Source organism: Ranitomeya variabilis, chromosome 2 (assembly GCF_051348905.1).
Source record: "Ranitomeya variabilis isolate aRanVar5 chromosome 2, aRanVar5.hap1, whole genome shotgun sequence".
In the NCBI taxonomy this organism is placed as follows: Eukaryota; Metazoa; Chordata; class Amphibia; order Anura; family Dendrobatidae; genus Ranitomeya; species Ranitomeya variabilis.
The window spans coordinates 14,383,168-14,396,138 of record NC_135233.1 but is presented as its reverse complement, the minus strand read 5'-3'; the positions used below and the strand labels follow the sequence as shown (position 1 = coordinate 14,396,138).

General features: G+C 50.0%; 1 protein-coding gene across 6 annotated transcripts in view; it reads right to left on the bottom strand.

The window, feature by feature from the left end:
• Nucleotides 1-12,971, bottom strand: part of DNAH8 (dynein axonemal heavy chain 8) — a 411,047-nt gene that overhangs the window by 229,598 nt on the left and 168,478 nt on the right. The gene's annotated exons all lie outside the window — the stretch shown is intronic.

Below are 12,971 nucleotides of genomic sequence, written 5' to 3'. Positions count from 1 at the left end.
CACGTGTTTCTCAACGCAAGCCATGAATAGCCAGGTCTTTCACCGGGAAGGAACAACCACGGGAAGGGCAGCATCCAATAAAGGAAAACCACCTATGCCAAAACATGGTATCCATCCACATCCCTAATGGGATTTTCTACATGCGTTTGCATATTTCCCATTAGGGATGGGGGCAGTGTTCTCGATCACTGCGTTGAGAAACATGTGATGGTGTCTCCGCGGTGTTGGATGTTTTGCTCTCCCAGAGGTCATTCACCCTTATGTTTATATGCTTTTCATTTATGTCAGGGCTGCCATGGGGCAATTAGCGACAGCTCATGTTGAGCAGGGGTGCCATGTCGTTTATATAGGGTGCCAACCTCTGCTGGCAGGCAGGGGACAGCCTGTGAGGCGACTCCTAGGGTGAGGTAGCTCATCTACTGATCAATTTTATTGATTATCTTTCATTGCTACCATTAGCTCCTTCTATGCCATTGTCAGACCCATTGTTTTTAGTGGTACTGGTCACTACTTATGTTCGTGTCCCTGGGACCACTTTCAAAAAATTCGCCCCTGATATAATCACACAGACATATTACGGATGTCATCTTTTTCGATGATTAAGTTGTCAGCTCACCGATCTTGGATATTGTTCAGTGATTTCCTTAGTAATTGTTTTTTTCATCTATACTCCTTTTTCCCTATGTTTGGTTAGGGTGTTATAGGGATAATAGGGACAGCCGTCGAGGAGCAGGGGCGCCACTATCATACATTATAGGGTGCCAACCTCCGCTGACAGGCAGGTAACATACATTACAGGGTGCCAACCTCCGCTGACAGGCAGGCAACATATATTATAGGGTGCTAACCTCCGCTGTCAGGCAGGTAACATACATTATAGCAGACCTGGGAAAGATGCGGCCTGCGGGCCACATCCGGCCCGCCTGATGATTTTAAACGGCCCGCCAGCTAGCTGTCACTTCTGACAGCCGCCCCCGGCACCGCTCGGCCAGCTGAGGATGGTTAGCAGTCTGTGCTCGGACACTGTGTGCAGATGGCTGCAGGCAGCACATGTGACCACACAGCTAGCGGGTGTGAGGAGGCGGCACACTGACACTGCCCGGCATGCATGGTGCCCGCCAGGCTGCAGCGTGTGAGGATGAGTGCGGGGCTGAGCTTAGCTTCCACTTCCGGGGGAGGACACAGCAGCCGGAGCCGTAGTACTGGCAGCAGCAGCGGATCGCATGGGGTGAAGGGAAGGAGCCCGCGTCCTGTCTGTGTAGCCCAGGCTGCGCTGCAGCCGCTCCAGTAAGGCTCCTGCTCACACGTGGGGCGGGGGGTGTACGGGTGCCATCACTGTGTGGTAATAGAGGACTTATGTGCGGGCTCCCCTCCCCCGGGCGCCGATGTCACATGCGGCTACATTCCGTGCAGGTCCCGCTGCAGCAGATGTCGGCGCCTGCAATGGTGGCAGCAGGACGTGCAGAGCTCCTTGTGCGCCCCCTGCTCCCGCCGCGCTGCTATCCCGTCCTTTGTGGTCCCCTCCTCCGCTGGGGTACGCTTCTCACCCCTCGTAGGCTCATGCCGGGGAGTCCATTCTTTTTAGAATAGAATGCAGTGTCCTGTGGTGACAACTACTCCTCTCAGCATGTGTGGGGTGTGCTGGGAGTAGTAGTGCATTAGACATGTTTGAAGACCACTGCAGTGTTGAGTAATGGATTTGGGGGTCAGATGTGATTCATTGCTTTGCAGGAAAAGTACATATTTGGTGCGCAGGTAAATGGCGTGTAGCAGTGTCCTTGTTCCTGCTGACATCTCACGGATGTTTATTCTCCGTCGCCCTCTTATGACTGGACGTAAATATGTCCTTCTGATTTATATTCCCTGGATCCAATCTGACCTCGGCCAGTCTCCCACAGTGGCTGTCATTGAGACATTTTCCATTGGTTTCACTCATCCTTCACCTATGGTCATCCCATCAGATCTGGTATCAGAACTCTGCGTCGTGTCAAATGGCTCTCCTCCACCAATCAGTGCTCCGCTGAGGCTCCGTCACGTATGTTTTCTCATCCAAGAAAATTGGGTCAATTATGCAAATCACAACCTGATCAGAGTGTGATCATAGTGTGCTCCGATTCTCTCAAATGAAAAGGTGGAGACAGAAATGTCTCCATCTTCTCCATTGTGTCAGTTCATAGAAATGGGACCACACTCAGGTGTCATGTCTGATGTTTTTCACTGACTCATTGACCTGCATGGCCGAATGTGATCTGAAGATCTGTCCGAACCCAATTTTTTATTTTTTTCCCTGAATCGGCTCTGACCAAGAAAATAATCACATATGTACAATAGTATTGGGTAAAAATGAGTTAATTATATTAGTCCGGCCCTCTAAAACCATCCAAATTTCTCATGCGGCCCCATGGCAAAATTAATTGCCCACCCCTGCATTATAGGGTGCCAACATCCGCTGACAGGCAGGCAACATACATTATAGGGTGCCAAGCTCCGCTGACAGGCAGGCTGTAACAACTCTGCTGGCATCACGGCATGGCATCTCATCTCTCACACTATCTTACCCACTGCTCCAGGTCATGTTGCGGTTTCTGTTTCTTGCCAGCGCCATATTCTGTGTCTCTGCTTTCTGCATGCTTCCTAGCTGTGTGTATAGGGGGGCGGCGCCTGAACTCTCTGGTTCTTATAGGAATCAGGTGCATCTGTCTAATCTGCTCCTGACCAATTGCCAGGAGGCCTCCAGTATTTAGTTCAGCTCCACCCAGTGGTCTGGGCCTGTGCAATGTGTTAGCTCAGTTAGTGTTTAGCTTATGAGTTTGCCAGGCCTTGCTCTGTGTTACTCCCTCACTGGAGGCTTTTCTCTGTGCTATTGCCTTGGTCTTGTTGTCCGCCCTCCAGGAGGCAGAATATCCTGGTCCCTGTGTCTTTGTTTCTTGTCTTAAGGCCCCGTCTCACTTAGCGACGCTAAAGCGATCCCGACAACGATACGACCTGTCAGGGATCGTTGCTGCGTCGCTATGGGTCGCTGGTAAGATGTCAAACAGTGAGATCTTCCCAACGATCGCAGCTGCGATCTCACTGTTTGACATCTCACCAGCGACCTGTAGAACGATGTCACATGGGAGCTATTATGACGATTCAGTGTCTGAGTCGCCAACGAGGTCGTTGGTAAGGTGTCAAACAGCGATGTGTGCTACCCAGCGGGACCTCAACGATCAAAAAAAGGTCCAGGCCATTCCGACACGACCAGCGATCTCACAGCAGGGGCCTGGTCGCTGCTACGTGTCACACATAGCGAGATCGCTACTGAGGTCGCTGTTGCGTCACAAAACTTGTGACTCAGCGGCGATCTCGCTAGCGATCTCGCTTAGTGAGACGGGGGCTTAATTCCATTTTCTTGTCTGAACTTAGTCTTATCTCGGTCTCCTTGTCTGTGGCTTCCTTCCCTGTTGTGTCTTTCCTCGTGTTCTCAGTCTGCTTACACTCCGCACTCTTGCGGCTCTGCCTGCTCTGTACCTTTGTGGCTTTACCTCTGCTCCGCACTCCTGCGGTTCTGCTCCTTTCTACTCTGCTTAGCTTCTGCTGCAGTTATCCCTTGCTGCAGCTCCTCTCCACATTCATTGTGGCTCCGCTCTGCTTTGCTGCAGAAACCTCTCGCTGCAGCTCCTCTCCGTACTCCTTGCGGTTCTGCTCTGCTTAGCTTTTGTTGCTACACTATCTCTTGCTGCTCAACCATTCCTATCCGCAGCCTTGTGGTTCTCTTCCTGTGTGAACAGGTCCCAACCTGTTCCTTCATTCTCCTTTCCTTCTGGCTTGTTTCCATACCTACATCTCCTGTGTGAACAGGTCCCAACCTGTTTCTTCATACCTCATTCCTTTCTGCTTGTTTCATTTCCTGCACCTCCTGTGTGAACAGGTCCCTATGGAGCGCCCCCAGACGCAGGGTCGCGAGGTACTCAATACCGGGCCTCTCTGTCTCGGTCCTGGGGTTGTCACGGTGGCTAGACCCGGTCCGTGACGCTGCTAAGGAGCATCCAATGAAAGGTGTGATGGTGGTGTGTGGTGCAAGTCGCGATGAATAACGAGGACACAGGGTTGCAGTCTCTTTACCTCTTTACTGAAGGCTTCAGAGTCCGCAATCCAGAGCACTGCTAACAGGGCTGGCTGAGACCAGCCGGTCCGAAGGCACATCCAGAGTTCCCTTTGCAGGTGGAAATCAGTGCCTACCTTCTAGCGCCTGTGTGTTGTAGTACCTCCCTGCTGAGCACCACGGGATAGTCCTCACAACTGTTGTGTCTGTTTCTGATGTTCTTTCTCACAACTTGTATCTGTTGTGATGTTCTTCTCCGTCCCCCAGATGATATGGCTAGGACGCACCCGTATGACGGGTAGGCCTGGAGTTCTTCCGGGACCCTAGAGTCGCCCCTCTCCCACAGTTGCCTCCTATATCTGCTTAGATGATTTAGGTGAGACAGCCAACCTAAAGTCAACTGCCCTGCCGCTGTTTGAAGTATTGCTTGGAGCCTAATACTTCCTCGGCGTTCCGGCCACGCGCCTCAGTAGGATGTTGCCACGATCTTAAGGCACGACTCCTACTGGTTCTGTTCTCCTTTGTGCGGTGATCTCGTTTCTCACTTCTCCACAATAAACCTCGCTTCTTATCCTTTCTTAAGATACCGCCGCAATCAGGTGCAGGCGCGGTTCTGTAATGATCTGTCCTTTTCGCTAGGCCTCTGTCAGGATCCCACCCCTGACAGGGACCCCCCTGAATCTTCCCCTGCAACACCCTCTGCCACAGGATGTTGCCTGGATCAAAGCCAGTCAGCTTCTCTCTAACTTCCTATCCAACCCCCAGTTTTACCAGATTGTGAGGAGTGGCCTAATACATAGAACCCTTTGCTCCCCCTGGAGGCCGGAGTGTGAAGTGTAATGTGTGACTGTGATACCTGGTCAGGTGAACTCCTTTAGTGCCATCAGACGTACCATCACTCCCCTTAGTGGCGGAGCGTCAGTACTGCAACGACCAGGACTCTGGGGCGCTGCACCTACCTGTTCCTTCATATTTCATATCCGTTCCCACACCTCCTGTGTGAACAGGTCCCTACCTATTCCTCCACACTACATATCTGTACCTGCACCTCCAGTGTGAACAGGTCCCTACCTGTTACTTCATAAACCACATCAACCAGTCCTGTGTTCTCTGCGTGCCTTCCAATCCAGTGTTCCTGCCAGTCCTGCCATGCCTTCCAGTCCTGTGTTCCTGCCATCCCTGCCAGTCCTGTGTTCCTGCCAGCCCTGTGTTCTCTGCCGTGTCGCTGCCAGCCCTGTGTTCTCTGCCGTGTCTCTGCCAGCCCTGTGTCTCAGCCGGGCCAGCCTACTCGTCTGAGTTTCTGCCGTGCTCTTCTGCCAGTCCTGCTTGATGCCCGCACCAATCCTGGTGTTCCTGTCTCCCAAGTGGGATCAGCAGCCACAGCCAGACACCACCCTGGAGTAGCACCTGGCAGCTGCCTGCTGCACAAGCCTGACCTCACCATCAGAGGCTCCAGTGAAAACCCAGGCAGCTGTCAGTCACGCCCCTTCCAGGGTAGTCTGGTTTGTGGCACAGTGGGGCCACAAACCCCCCGAGCTCACGCCCACCAGTCAGGGCATGAGCGTGACACAGGCAACATACATTATAGGGTGCCAACCTCCGCTGACAGGCAGGCAACATACATTATAGGGTGCTAACCTCTGCTGACAGGCAGGCAACATTCATTATAGGGTGCCAACATCCGCTGACAGGCAGGCAACATACATTATAGGGTGCCAACATCCGCTGACAGGCAGGCAACATACATTATAGGGTGCCAACATCCGCTGACAGGCAGGCAACATACATTATAGGGTGCCAACCTCCGCTGACAGGCAGGCAACATACATTATAGGGTGCCAACCTCCGCTGACAGGCATGTAACATACATTATAGGGTGCCAACCTCCGCTGACAGGCATGTAACATACATTATAGGGTGCCAACATCCGCTGACAGGCATGTAACATATATTACAGGGTGCCAACATCCGCTGACAGGACAGGCAGGCAACATACATTATAGGGTGCCAACCTCCGCTGACATTCAGGTAACATAGATTATAGGGTGCCAACATCCGCTGACAGGCAGGCAACATACATTGTAGGGTGCCAACATATGCTGACAGGCAGGCAACATACATTATAGGGTGCCAACATCCGCTGACAGGCAGGCAAAATACATTATAGGGTTCCAACATCCGCTGACAGGCAGGCAAAATACATTATAGGGTGCCAACCTCTGCTGACAGGCAGGTAACATACAGTACATTATAGGGTGCCAACCTCCGCTGACAGGCAGGCAACATACATTATAGGGTACTAACCTCCGCTGACAGGCAGACAACATACATTATAGGGTGCCAACCTCTGCTGACAGGCAGACAACATATATTATAGGGTGCCAACCTCCGCTGACAGGCAGGTAACATACATTATAGGGTGCTAACCTCTGCTGACAGGCAGGCAAGGCAACATACATTATAGGGTGCCAACATCCGCTGACAAGCAGGCAACATACATTATAGGGTGCCAACCTCCGCTGACAGGCAGGTAACACACATTATAGGGTGCCAACATCCGCTGACAGGCAGGCAACATACATTATAGGGTGCCAACCTCCTCTGACAGGCAGGCAACATACATTATAGGGTGCCAACCTCTGCTGACAGGCAGGCAACATACATTATAGGGTGCCAACATCCGCTGACAGGCAGGCAACATACATTATAGGGTGCCAACCTCTGCTGACAGGCAGGCAACATACATTATAGGGTGCCAACCTCCGCTGACAGGCAGGCAACATACATTATAGGGTGCCAACCTCCGCTGACAGGCAGGCAATAGAACAGGTTCCTTTGTAGGGTTGTGGTAGTAATTTTCTATATTTTAATTTATATATCACTTGATGTTTGCATGTGTTATTTTCCAGAATTGCATATCCTTTTTAAAGCATATCTAATAAAATATTAGTTTTATAGGTCTTCACTCCATGATAACTGCTTTCTTTGATACCTTAGATTTACATTCTACCCTGCTATATGCTCCTCTGGTATCCGCACAAGGGAAATCTTAATCTTCAGTACAAGACATCGCGGACAATTGTAGCTTCAGCTTTGTGGGAACAGTTAAGGGAAGACCCTTCTCTGCTCACCATAAATGTGCTCAGTGGACAAGGTCCACACAGACTTGGGGGAATTTGGTGGAAGAACATCACCGGTCGCACAAAGCCCGAAATTCAGCCCCATTTAACACCACAGGGATGACCTACAGTGGAAATTATGAGCCCAGCCTCCCTCATACATCATAGTCTGTCCTCACTTCTGGATGTAAAAGCAAAAATTGTCTTTTTGATTCAATAATTTTTTATTAAAGGGGAATTTTACATATATAAGGAAATAAAAGGGGAAATATGAAATATTTGCAATATAAAAAATGCATGTAAAGTTATATGAAGCATATGCATAATATAATATAATTACAATAAACAATAGAACAACCCTTATAGGCTAAAAAAGGCTACAGTAAATTTTCTTTTGATCCCTTATTAGACATCTGGTTTTGTAGTTGTTTTCAAATATTAGAGACCTGGGGCAATTTGCAAAAGAGTCGTCCACAATTCCAGGCGAGAGGTGTAAGGAGCTTGTTGGTGGTTATACAAAGCAATTGATTGCAGCTATTTATTCCAAAGGGTGTGCAACCAAATGTTAAGTTGAGGGTGCCAACAATTTTCACTTTTCGTGTTTTCTCCAATTTATTTCTCCAATTTTTTTATGTTGTTACATTACACGCAAAGGAAATAAACATGTGTATAACAAAACATGTGAAATCGCAATAATTTTCTGGAAGAAATAGTTCATTTTCTGGAACAATTTCAACCCTAAAGGTACCGTTACACTAAACGACTTACCAACGATCACGACCAGCGATACGACCTGGCCGTGATCGTTGGTAAGTCGTTGTGTGGTCGCTGGGGAGCTGTCACACAGACAGCTCTCTCCAGCGACCAATGATCAGGGGAACGACTTCGGCATCGTTGAAACTGTCTTCAACGATGCCGAAGTCCCCCTGCAGCACCCGGGTAACCAGGGTAAACATCGGGTTACTAAGTGCAGGGCCGCGCTTAGTAACCCGATATTTACCCTGGTTACCATTGTAAAAGTAAAAAAAAAAAACCACTACATACTCACATTTTGATGTCTGTCACGTCCCCCGGCATCCACAGGGTTACGCGCTGCTGCTCAGAGCTTCCTGCACTGAATGTGTCAGCGCCGGCAGTAAAGCAGAGCACAGCGGTGACGTCACCGCTGTGCTCTGCTTTACGGCCGGCACTGACACAATTGTGTCCAGAAAGTTAGTCTCGAAAGATAAGGAATTCAAAGTCAGTAATGGTGACCACAAAGAACAATTTCCAACAGGAAGAAATCTTGGGTGAAGTATCCTCCCTGTATTTCTTGGATTGGAGTAGATCAGATCCTTTATTGCAATACGCCCTCGTGTATGCTCAATAGATCGTCCCTTTGCTGTATTCTCTATCGGTAAACCACATTTGTAAATCCTTTGCTCGTGTCTCAAAAATTGGTCATTGGAGCAAAGTCTTCTAGCTCGCAGGAATTGTCCCAAGGGGATATTCTTAATCACATGTGTGAGATGCTGAGAAGTCATGTTAGAACTGAGTCCCCTTCCTCCTCCCAGCAGTGATGCAGGCTTGTTCACTTGTCCATGCTCTTGTGGCGTCTGTTTTCTTCCAGTGCCTTAGCAGGTCACACAGGTCTTCTGGGAGTGTGCTTATGGCATGCCAGAGCAAGCTTCCTGCCTCTTAAAGGGGCAGCATGTGCACTTCTGAAACGTCCCCAGCCAATACCTGTGAGACGCCTGATATTTAAGGCATCCTCCCCTATTGGGAGGTGCCTTAGCAACAGGGCTGTAAAGTCAATAAGCCAAACCTCTACTCCACAGCACCGCCTCACTACTGAGCATGTACATAAAGTGCAGCACAGGTTCATCTCAATTAAAAGCCAAGGCCCTTAGATCAGGAACAGAACAGACTTTTATAGGACACTGCATAACTTTCCCAAATTCTTATGAAAAATTTTCCAGCACATCCTGCATTGTACTACTGTACCCAATGTATTATATATTTTAGGAGTCAGCGTCGATCCATTTTACACCGACTCCATCTCCAGACTCCTTCAAAATATTCACCAACTCTGACTCCACAGCCCTGTTAGCATCTTTAGTTATTAGTGTGTATCCGTCTACCTCAGGAGTCCCCAAACTTTTTACACAGGGGGCCAGTTCACTGTCCCTCAGACCGTTGGAGGGCCGGACTATAAAAAATCCCTATGTACACTACACATCTCATTTTAAAGTAAAAAAACATACAGGGAACAAATACAATATTCAAAATAAAGAACTAGTAAATTTAAATCAACAAACTCGCCATTATACACAGTATGATGGGCCCGCAGCTCCCTTACACACAGTATGATGAGCCCGCAGCTCCCTTATACACAGTATGATGAGCCTGCAGCTCCCTTATACACAGTATGATGGGCCCGCAGCTCCCTTATACACAGTATGATGGGCCCGCAGCTCCCTTATACACAGTATGATGGGCCCGCAGCTCCCTTATACACAGTATGATGGGCCCGCAGCTCCCTTATACACAGTATGATGGGCCCGCAGCTCCCTTATACACAGTATGATGGGCCCGCAGCTCCCTTATATACAGTATGATGGGCCCACAGCTCCCTTATACACAGTATGATGTGTGCACAGCTTCCTTATACACAATATGATGGGACTCACAGCTCCCTTATACACAGTATGATGGGCCCGCAGCTCCCTTATACACAGTATGATGGGCCCGCAGCTCCCTTATACACAGTATGATGTGTGCACAGCTCCCTTATACACAGTATGATGGGCCCGCAGCTCCCTTATACACAGTATGATGGGCCTGCAGCTCCCTTATACACAGTATGATGTGTGCACAGCTCCCTTATACACAGTATGATGGGCCCGCAGCTCCCTTATACACAGTATAATGGGCCCGCAGCTCCCTTATACACAGTATGATGGGCCCGCAGCTCCCTTACACACAGTATGATGTGTGCACAGCTTCCTTATACACAATATGATGGGACTCACAGCTCCCTTATACACAGTATGATGGGCCCGCAGCTCCCTTATACACAGTATGATGGACCCGCAGCTCCCGTATACACAGTATGATGAGCCCGCAGCTCCCTTATACACAGTATGATGGGCCCGCAGCTCCCTTATACACAGTATGATGGACTCACAGCTCCCTTATACACAGTATGATGGACTCACAGCTCCCTTATACACAGTATGTTGGACTCACAGCTCCCTTATACACAGGATGATGGGCTCACAGCTCCCTTATACACAGCAAGATGGACTCACAGCTCTCTTATACACAGTATGATGGGCCCGCAGCTCCCTAATACACAGTATGATGGGCCCGCAGTTCCCTTATACACAGTATGATGGGCCCGCAGCTCCCTTATACACAGTATGATGGGCCCGCAGCTCCCTTATACACAGTATGATGGACCCGCAGCTCCCTTATACACAGTATGATGGACTCACAGCTCCCTTATACACAGTATGATGGACTCACAGCTCCCTTATACACAGCATGATGGACTCACAGCTCCCTTATACACAGTATGATGGGCCCGCAGCTCCCTTATACACAGTATGATGGACTCACAGCTCCCTTATACACAGTATGTTGGACTCACAGCTCCCTTATACACAGTATGATGGGCCCGCAGCTCCCTTATACACAGTTTGATGGACTCACAGCTCCCTTATACACAGTATGTTGGACTCACAGCTCCCTTATACACAGTATGATGGACCCGCAGCTCCCTTATACACAGTATGATGGACCCACAGCTCCCTTATACACAGTATGATGGGCCCGCAGCTCCCTTATACACAGTATGATGGGCCCGCAGCTCCCTTATACACAGAATGATGGACTCACAGTTCCCTTATACACAGTATGATGGGCCCGGAAAATACAACGCAGCATTTCCACGCGATATTTTCCACACTATGTGCACTGTGGATTTGGTTTTCCATAGGATTACATGGTACTGTAAACCAGACGGAAAACTGCTGCCAATCCGCACCGTGTGCACATAGCCTGAGAGTGAGAAAGAGGCCAGAACGAGGATCCCACAGACTCACATTGATTAGTGACCTCTGCGCCGCTCCATGAAACACTGGAGCCTCGGACAGGCCACAAACTGCAGGAGACGGAGCTGAGCGGAGACTAAAACATATGAAGACGCCAGAAGGTGAGTATCAGACAGGGGGCAGGGGACGCGGATTTTCAGCACAGCTCCAGCAGTGAAATAAATAATAATGCTGGAGTGGTGCTGTAAATGTGATGCAGCTCTTGGTTACTGTATGCGGCTCCTTATACTAATACTCATAAAAGACCCAGGTGGTACGTATCAATAGCCCCCTGCCCCCCATCTCCAGCCCCTCCAGACAGCAAATATTACATGATGGAGTACATATAATATCAGAACAAAACATTATAATATTCAGCCACCAGTGCCCTGTCCCCCACTTCAGCCCCAATGCCCCCATCATCTCACATTCACCCCCTCAGTGCCCTGTCCCACCTCACCCATCTTATGCCCTCACAACACCCAATGGTCTCACATTTACCCCCCAGTGCCCTGTCCCCCCTCACTCACTTTCAGCCCCCACAATACCCCAAGGGTCTTAGTGACATACCTGAATTTAATAAACCTAACATGTTCCATCCCCAGCACTTACTGATAACGTTTGCACTGCAGGCAGGACCAGGAAGTGTGAGTGAAATGCAAGGTGTGGGCACTAGGACCCAGCGTGCCTGAGCCAATCCCAGCGTGCACAGAGTGAGGAAAACTGCAGCCAGGAAAAGCTTCATGATCAGGTCAGAGGGGGCGAAACCATTCACTGCAGGGGGGAGAGTGCAGCCGGCCACTGTGCTTAGGGTGCTAGCAGCGTGCAGACATCAGACGGGAGCAGACATTTACACTGCTCTCTGCTCTGCTCCTATGCGGTGCTCTGCCCTGGCTCCCAGTGGGCCCCTTCATGTGACAGGGCCCGGGGCCATGGCCCCCTCTGCCCCCCCCAGTAGCTACTGCATTGGAGTCTCAGTCTGGAAGATGAGCGCCGAACTCTCGCTTCTGCATAGCGCCGGGCGCTCAGAAGAGAGAGGAACGTGAATTGCGGCGGGGGCCGGGTAAAAGGCCTCCGGGGGCCGTAGTTTGGGGACCCGTGGTCTACCTAGTTGTAAGGTCCCTGTACATGCGCTCTCCGAATCTGATCCTGTCCGTCCTGTCTACCTGACCCTGTTTCACCCTGATCAGCCTTGTTCGCTCCTATACCGCTACCCTCACCAGTCCAATATGAACCTGCACCTACTGAACCTATCCTGTCAGTTCAGGATCTTGAACTTGTTCTGTTTACCAGCCGTACAATCCTATAAGAAACCTGTTCTGTCTAACCAGCAGCACGCCCTACTGTTTACTACCAGTTCCTGGACGGTCCTGCTTCCCTGCCCCTTTGGGTGTCAGCTGCTGCAGCTTCGGGGGTCTGTCCGGGGGTGGCACCTGGCGTCCACCTGGGTCCAAGGCCAACTACACCATTAGGGGCTCTAGCGAGGAACCAGGTGGGAGTTTACTTACGCCCCTGCAGGCTCTCCCTGCACCAGTTTGTGCCTGGACATACGGTGAGATTCATGTAACACCATGTAATGGTGGCTTCATCACAAGCATTATGTCATAGAAGGCCTTTACTCATGTCATTATTACACTTGGAGATCATGAGACTAAACCCCAGAAATCCCAGCATGGGTTACCTTAGTATATACGG